Source organism: Oncorhynchus mykiss, chromosome 13, assembly GCF_057628025.1.
Source record: "Oncorhynchus mykiss isolate SJ-2025 chromosome 13, ASM5762802v1, whole genome shotgun sequence".
NCBI classification, from domain to species: Eukaryota; Metazoa; Chordata; class Actinopteri; order Salmoniformes; family Salmonidae; genus Oncorhynchus; species Oncorhynchus mykiss.
The window spans coordinates 67,677,484-67,686,370 of NC_143034.1; the positions used below are offsets into that span (position 1 = coordinate 67,677,484).

The 8,887-nt window shown below is 43.5% G+C and overlaps 2 protein-coding genes across 2 annotated transcripts in view; both read left to right on the forward strand.

The window, feature by feature from the left end:
• Positions 1-8,887, forward strand: part of vasnb (vasorin b) — a 438,263-nt gene that overhangs the window by 221,701 nt on the left and 207,675 nt on the right. The gene's annotated exons all lie outside the window — the stretch shown is intronic.
• The window catches only part of glis2b (GLIS family zinc finger 2b), a 70,520-nt gene continuing 63,090 nt past the window's right edge, over positions 1,458-8,887 (forward strand). Inside the window, exon 1 of the mRNA XM_090197325.1 lies at positions 1,458-2,552. The gene's annotated coding sequence lies outside the window, so the exon portion shown is untranslated. The remainder of the gene's footprint in view (positions 2,553-8,887) is intronic.

The window sequence follows — 8,887 nt, forward strand, 5'->3', positions numbered from 1 at the left end:
CATACCCTTCAGTCTAACATGAACATAATATGTGCGTGAACATGTTGCTTGGGGGCTATTGTTATATGTTATAATGTAATCTGTTACAAGTATTTTGCATATATCTACTTTAAAGTTTCTAATATAACAGGTTCACGCAAGCTGATTTATGCACATAGGCCTACACTTAAAGGCTATACAGTCAAGTAATGTTGTCGACCTGCCATTATGTTTAGAGTTATGTGATAACTGTCTGTCTGGTGGCTGTGGTGCTACACATGACTTACCCTTCACCTTAAATAACCTGTTTGCATGGCTGTTTTCATCAATAATAATTATTTACACATTAATATAGGCTATGTTTATTTGTGTACTTTAGTGTGAGTGTATTTGCCTATGAATGTAACATTTTTGGATGTACCACTAGGTAGGTACCAGCCACTATAGGTCCAAAGAGTTCTGTACACAACACAGGTGTTGCATAACTTCCTCGTTACTTACCGTATGCCCCAGACATATTAACCCATATGTTCTCAGAGACAGACGTATTCACCCAATATCATGCACAAGTTATGTTGGACTTGATCATTAGTCCTAGTCTTGGGAGAGCTAGACATATGTGCAACCCATCACTAAAACACCAGACACAACTGGGCGGCAGGTAGCCTAGCGGTTAGAGTGTTGGGTGAGTAACCGAAAGATCGCTGGTTCGAATACCCACGCCGACAAGGTGAAAAATCAGAAATCTGTCAATGTGCTCTTGAGCAAGGCAGTTAAATCTAATTTGCTCCATGGGCGCTGTGCCACTATGTATGACCCTGTAAAACAACCAATTTCACTGCATATGACAATTAAACAGGTATTATTATTAACTACTCGTCAAGATAATATGGCGTATTAATGATGGGCTGGAACAAAAGCCTGCTCACTTTGTAGCTCATGACCAGATTGGAGAGTCAAAATTCACAATTTACTGTTACTGACACGACCTCTGGTGGTTGGATGAGGTAAAACAATGTTACTGGTTCAGCACTTACCTGAAACACCATAATTGCTCTGGGGTTTTTGGTACTCCGAGGCAGTGTATCGGAGTTCTCCCTAAGCAACACAAGTGGGCTATACCTAATGGTGCACTGCAATAATTATTAGGGCTATGGGCCTAGGTATGTGCCACCTATTGCATTAGGAATTCATTGACTTGGTAGGTAGCCTAAGTACATTGATTGGTCCCTGTCATTTCCTAAATTAATTTAGTAATTGAATAACAATAGACAAAAATATAGACATTTATATAGGTATATTTACAATAGTACTATTTTCTCCCATCATCTCTAATAAACTGAACGCGAATGAATAGAAAATAAGCAGATGTCACTTATAAGACACCAAAACAACTAGAAACACGTTTGTTGAATATAAAGAAGTTAACGGGTTAAATATGAACACCAAATATGTGGCAAGGAGTTTTTTTTAAAGAAGCTCAGCAATTTCCTGTTTAAACTTGGGAAAACAGAGACGTGTCCAGTAACACAGATGCGTTAAAACATGCAAACCAATTGTCTCCTAACACATACATATCCCTTATGATTTTCTGTATGGTTCATTGTAAGAATTAAAGCGGGTTAAAGAAAACGGTATGTTCCGCGGGGAAGGAAAGAGACTTATTTTGAGAGGAGCTGAGGACTGACTGCCCATGGTGGATGGGCGGAGCAGCAAGCATGCGCTGAGCTGGCAGAGCCGGGGCTAGTCTGCTGCGCGCGAGGAGAGGGAGATCACGGGCTGGCTCGGGTCCTCTCAGACGGACGCGGGGAGACCACCTTACCAAACACGTCTCCTTGAGGACTAAATAGGCGAGAACAGAAAAGAGCAAGAGGGAGAGTGAGAGACACGGAGAAATAGAAGAATAGAAAGCTATAAGGACAACACCTCCGTTTGTAACCACAGGGAGTCGGCATCTGGAAACATAACGAGCGAAGAAGACCCCCCCCCCCCCCCTCCTCGCGACATCTCTCGGCTCTGTATCTCCCAGCGCACCCCTCCTATAGCCTACTCCCTGGAGAACGACCACCCATTGAACACCCTAATTGACCAGCGTTGCCATTAAGCGATGCACTTTGAATCCAAGACGAAACCGAACGCGTAATTTTGATGCACATTTTACAACCAGTGATCTTAATTTTCCAAAACGGAACAGTTTAGACTATGGATACAGTTTAGGGTGTTTAGCCTAAAATGAACGGGTTTCTGGCGACGAGAAATGATCTCATCCCCGGTAACTGACATCAACACTATACTATTATCTCGTATTGCTTGTGAAAGACTCTTATCGTCTTCGTTTTATTCCATTTTCCATTTTATTTTTCAAACCAATGGTCTGGGACCACTCGACACATACTATTGTATTTAGACGTGCCAGCTTCCTTTAGTGCTTTGAACGAGGACAACATTACAGAATTGCAAGGGGAAATTGTCATCGAGAGGCTTTTGCACAAACATACGGAGTGGAAAGTTTGTTGCCGGAGAGGGAATACATCGGAGACATCTCGGCCATATCCACGGGATTTTCCCCCAAGGTAAACCCGTTGCCTTCAGCCTACAACTCCCCTATATCCTTCCCTCGATCCTTCTCTGTGTGTTGGGATATTGTTACACTGGATGACATATAGGCGTTACATAATTTGCACGGGCAGTTCGTTCCCGTATGGTATATTTGATGTTTGTAAATGTGGTCTTGTGTGTCCGAGATAGTCGGTGAAATGTGAAATGGGCAGAGTTCAAGGAGGACAGGGCGGACTGACCTAATTTCTGAGTCCACAGCGGTGCGCCAGCCCTGCTCCGTTGTCCAGAGCCGCCGCCGCACTCCCTGGACTGCCTGTCATATCTTTATACACTGGCCATGGCGTAGGCCTACGTGCACCGCCAGCGTCTGTGATTTACAAAGACACCGTGTCATTCCTCATATTCATAGGGACACGACATGTCTGCTTGACAGTCACACCCAACAAAAAGTAGAATTCCCCCAGAAACACATTTTCAGAGCGCGCATGACAAGCGAGGCCTCTCCTTGTGGGGTTGCGTCGGCTCAAATAGTGAAGCCATATGCGCGGGGCATGTCAAGGATTTCAGTTCTGCGCGATGATGGAATGGAGTCAGATTCAGAACCAGAAGCAGAACACTATCGGTATTATTTCTACCATTACATCAGTTTACTGTGATACATTATCAATATTCAAAGCCCTAAACAAAAATATGCTATTGCAAACCCTAAAGACTCAATGTTCTCTCATAACAGCAGGTGAACAAACAACACTGGGATCCAATAACGGCACTGTCATGAAATATCACCATTGTTATGTTGCCAGTTCCCAATTTAACAAAACATAATTCAGAGTTGCTCTCAAGGGCCAAGCACCCAAACCAATAGCAGACCAGGACAGCTACACTGTACTGGGCAATGGGGCAGCAGATGATCTGTGTGGGCAGAAGCCTGGATAAAGAGGCTATTTTCCTCCAATTAAGCAATTGCTCTGTCCCTGCGCCTAATGGTGTGCACATTTGGAGGTCGGGAGCAGGTTTGGGACAGAGCCTCTCCCGATTGGCTGCCTCCCATTGTCCCAGATGAGGCCAGGGGAAAAGGGTGAAGGCCTGCCAAGGCAGAATACAGTTAACCAACCCATGAGGAGGCCTGATCATTATAAAATATTACATTATGAACCCAGGCACACTCTTACTTTCTGAGGGGGGTTGGATTGGAGGGGGTTGGTTGGGGGCTGGATGAAAGTTTGAATGTTTTCAAGGGGTTGGTGTTTTTGAATATGTTTCTTAAGTGTGTGTGTGTAGCCTACTGTGTGTGTGTGTATATATATATATATATATATATATATATATATATATATATATATATATATATATATATATATATATATATATGAGACTCACTGGAGGGAGGTCTGGCTGGGGGCCCACTGGAGGTTTTGGGGAAGAAGAACAGGAAGAGAAGGGGATATTGAATCTCCTAGAGAGCTGCCTCCCATCCAAGCCCCCTGTCCACTATTTCATCCATAATACTGCTGTGAACTATGAGACTATGTGTGAGGGCCGTATTCCAGGTGCTCTTCACATCTACATAGACACAGGCACGTGCATGTGTTCACACACATGAAGACACAGAAAAACACACATACGCATGAACGCATGCACATCCAAACAGGAACACACAAACGCACACACACACACACACACACACACACACACACACACACACACACACACACACACACACACACACACACACACACACACACACACACACTAGATTTTTCAACGCCGGTACCGATTATTGGAGGACCCAAAAAAAAAGCCGATACCGATTAATCGGCCGATTTTAAACTTTTATTTGTAATAATGACAATTACAACAAAACTGAATGAACACTTATTTGAACTTAATATAATACATCAATAAAATCAATTTGGCCTCAAATAAATAATGAAACATGTTCAATTTGGTATAAATAATGCAAAAACAAAGTGTTGGAGAAGAAAGTAAAAGTGCAATATTTGCCATGTAAGAAAGCTAACGTTTCAGTTCCTTGCTCAGAACATGAGAACATATGAAAGCTGGTGGTTCCTTTTAACATGAGTCTTCAATATTCCCAGGTAAGACGTTTTAGGTTGTAGTTATTATAGGAATTATAGGACTATTTCTCTCTATACCATTTGTATTTCATATACCTTTGACTATTGGATGTTCTTATAGGCCCTTTAGTATTGCCAGTGTAACAGTATAGCTTCCGTCCCTCTCCTCGCCGCTGCCTGGGCTCAAACCAGGAACACATCGACAACAGCCACCCTCGATGCATCGTTACCCATTGCTCCACAAAAGCCACGGTTCTTGAAACCCCGAGCTGACAAGGTACAAATCTGTCATTCTGCAGTTAACCCACCGTTCCTAGGCCGCCATTGAAAAAAATAATGTGTTCTTAACTGACTTATCGGTGTCCAAAAATACCGATTTCTGATTGTTATGAAAACTTGAAATCGGCCCTAATTAATCTACCATTCCGATTAATCGGTCGACCTCTAACACATACACACACACACACACACACACACACACACACACACACACACACACACACACACACACACACACACACACACACACACACACACACACACACACACACACACACACACACACACACACACACACACACAACTCTGTGTAACCAATCAGCTGATGAGCGACAGACTGAGAGATGACTGAGATCAGTTCTCCTGAGGGTTAGCGGTTTTCATCAGACAGCAGCATGGTTAGCCAGCATGGTAATGATTTTCCCACTCACTACAGTATTCATTGCTGCTCTCTGTGAGGCAGTCAGTTAGTCGGTCAGTCTGGCCACAGGCCAGATAACCACTGATGTCCAGCTGTGTATCTCTGTGGTGGTGATCCTATTCCAAGGTCTCACACCTCAATAGTGTGTGTGTGTGTGTGTGTGTGTGTGCATGCTCTTGTTAGTGTCTGTGTGTGCACACATTTGTCTGTGTGTGTGCTTTTGTAGTTGTGAGTGTGTGTATACACAGAGCATTCTGCCTAGCGCTGTGCATAGTTTTGTCCTGCCTGCATGCTTGGCCAGATGTGGATAGCTTGGACAGCTGTGTGAGGCAACAGTTGGTGCTGTACAGCTCTTCCTGGTTTGGAACCACAGGTTTGACACGGGTACTTTAATGGTCGAGCCCATCACTGAGCTGCAGTCTTTCTCTGGTCCAGTCACACAATAAGGCTCAGTCCCAATGTCCACCCTAAAAGTCCACATACATTTCAAGTCGGAAGTTTACATACACCTTAACCAAATATATTTAAACTCAGTTTTTCACAATTGCTGACATTTAATCACAGTAAAAATTCCCTGTCTTAGGTTAGTTAGGATCACTACTTTATTTTAAGAATGTGAAATGTCAGAATTATAGTAGAGAGAATTATTTATTTAAGCTTTTATTTCTTTCATCACATTCCCAGTGGGTCAGAAGTTTACATACACTGAATTTGTATTTGGTAGCATTGCCTTTAAATTGTTTAATTTGGGTCAAAGTTTTGGGTAGCCTTCCACAGGCTTCCCACAATAATTTGGGTGATTTTTGGCCCATTCTTCCTGACTGAGCTGGTGTAACAGAGTCAGGTTTGTAGGCCTCCTTGCTCGCACACACTTTTTCAGTTCTTCCCACAAATTGTCTATAGGGTTGATGTCAGGGCTTTGTGATGGCCACTCCAATACCTTGACTTTGTTGTCCTGAAACCATTTTGCCACAACTTTGGAAGTATGCTTGGGGTCATTGTCCATTTGGAAGACCCATTTGCGACCAAGCTTTAACTGATGTCTTGAGATGTTGCTTCAATATATCCACATAATTTTCCTGCCTAATGATGCCATCTATTTTTGTGAAGTGCACCAGTCCCTCCTGCAGCAAAGCACCCCCACAACATGATGCTGCCACCCCCGTGCTTCACGGTTGGGATGGTGTTCTTCGGCTTGCAAGCCTCTCCCTTTTTCATCCAAACATAACGATGGTCATTATGGGCAAACAGTTCCATTTTTGTTTCATCAGACCAGAGGACATTTCTTCAAAAAGTATGATATGCAGTTGCCAACCGTAGTCTGGCTTTTTTTATGGCGGTTTTGGAGCAGTGGCTTCTTCCTTGCTGAGCGGCCTTTCAGGTTATGTCGATATAGGACTCGTTTTACTGTGGATATAGATACTTTTGTACCTGTTTCCTCCAGCATCTTCACAAGGTCCTTTGCTGTTGTTCTGGGATTGATTTGCACTTTTCACACCAAAGTACGTTCATCTTTAGGAGACAGAATGCATCTCCTTCCTGAGCGGTATGACGGCTGCGTGGTCCCATGGTGTTTATACTTGCGTGCTATTGTTTGTACAGATGAACGTGGTACCTTCAGGCGTTTGGAAATTGCTCCCAAGGATGAACCAGACTTGTGGAGGTCTACAATTTTTTTTCTGAGGTCTTGGATGATTTCTTTTGAGTTTCCCATGATGTCAAGCAAAGAGGCATTGAGTTTGATAGTAGGCCTTGAAATACATCCACAGGCACACCTCCAATTGACTCAAATGATGTCAATTAGCCTATCAGAAGCTTCTAAAGCCAATTTTCTGGAATTTTCCAAGCTATTTAAAGGCACAGTCAACTTAGTGTATGTTAACTTCTGACCCACTGGCATTGTGATACAGTGAATTATAAGTGAAATAATCTGTCTGGTAACAATTGTTGGATGAATTATTTGTGTCATGCACAAAGTAGATGTCCTAACCGACTTGCCAAAACTGTATTTTGTTAACAAGACATTTGTGGAGTGATTGAAAAACAAGTTTTAATGACTCCAACCTAAGTGTATGTAAACATCCAACTTCAACTGTAGAGGAGTCTATTGGGAACTTTAGTAGTTTGCTTTGCTAGTACAGCGTGCTAGTTGGAACATAGCCTTTAGGAAGCTTGCCTTAGACAGTCAACTAAGAGTGTCAATGAAGGTTTAGTCTGCAAGCATACATTATGTACTGTAGATGTACTCAGTTTATTAGGTACACCAATCTAGTACTGGGTCAGACCCCCCTTTGCCTCCAGAACAGCCTGAATTCTTCAGGGCATGGAAATGTTGCTCAATTGGTATCAAGGGACCTAACATGTGCCAGGAAAACATTCCCCACACCATTACACCACCGCCACCAGCCTGTACCGTTGACACCAGGCAGGATGGGGCCATGGACTCACGCTGCTTACGCAAAATCCTGACTCTGCTGTCAGCATGACGCAACAGTAACTGGGATTCGGCGGATCAGGCAATGTTTTTCCACTCCTCAATTATCCAGTGTTGGTGGCCCGCTTCTTGTTTTTAGCTGGTAGGAGTGGAACCCGGTGTGGTTGTCTGCTGTAATAGCCCATCCATGACGAGGACTGACGAGTTGTGCGTTCTGAGATGCCGTTCTGCACACCACTGTTGTACTGCGCCATTATTTGTCTGTTTGTGGCCCGCCTGTTAGCTTGCGCGATTCTTGCCGTTCTCCTTCGACCTCTCATCAACGAGCTGTTTTCGCCCACAGGACTGCCGATGACTACATTTTTTTGTTTGTCTCACCATTCTCAGTAAACCCTCGACTGTCATGCTTGAAAAGCCCAGGAGGCCAGTGAGTGAGTACTCCTGTAGTGAGTACTCCATCTGGGCATGGTGTTGTGCAGTATGTGGTACCCCTCCACATCCAGAGTTTCATGCCATATGAACCCACCCTGCACCACCCCCGCAGCTCTGAAGTCATGCCCTTAGGGCGCCTTTCACCCTCTGAGGGCAGACAGCTGCACTGTGGGAAAATAAGGCGTGTCCTGATGGATGGATCATCATGCCCCTGGCCTGTATCATAGACAGCCAACCAAGAGACATGTTGTTGGGTATAACCACATAGACAGCCAACCAAGAGACATGTTGTTGGGTATAACCACATAGAACTATAAGGCTTTCTTTTTTGGGACAAGCTAAGAAATGCACACTAAAAATGAATGTCAGAGATTTATTTCCCCCAGATTATGTATGTTGGTAGGATGTAAATCATATAGCAGTCCTGACTTCTTTTGGCCAGAATATAAATTCCTACTAAACTGAATGGAAGAGCCATGGTTCCCCAAGATGACAGGCAAGAGGTAAAGAATATCAGGCTCATCATTCAACAATAGCCTACACACAGCGAAATATCAAAATCAATAGAAACCACATTCCTGTTGTTGAAAGTACCAACAGATGCTAGAACCTTGAGAATGGTTTACCAAGAAAAAACGTCCAAACGGACTCAGTCAAGTTAAAAAGGAGTAGAACGTCCAAACAGACTCAGTCAAGTTAAAAAGG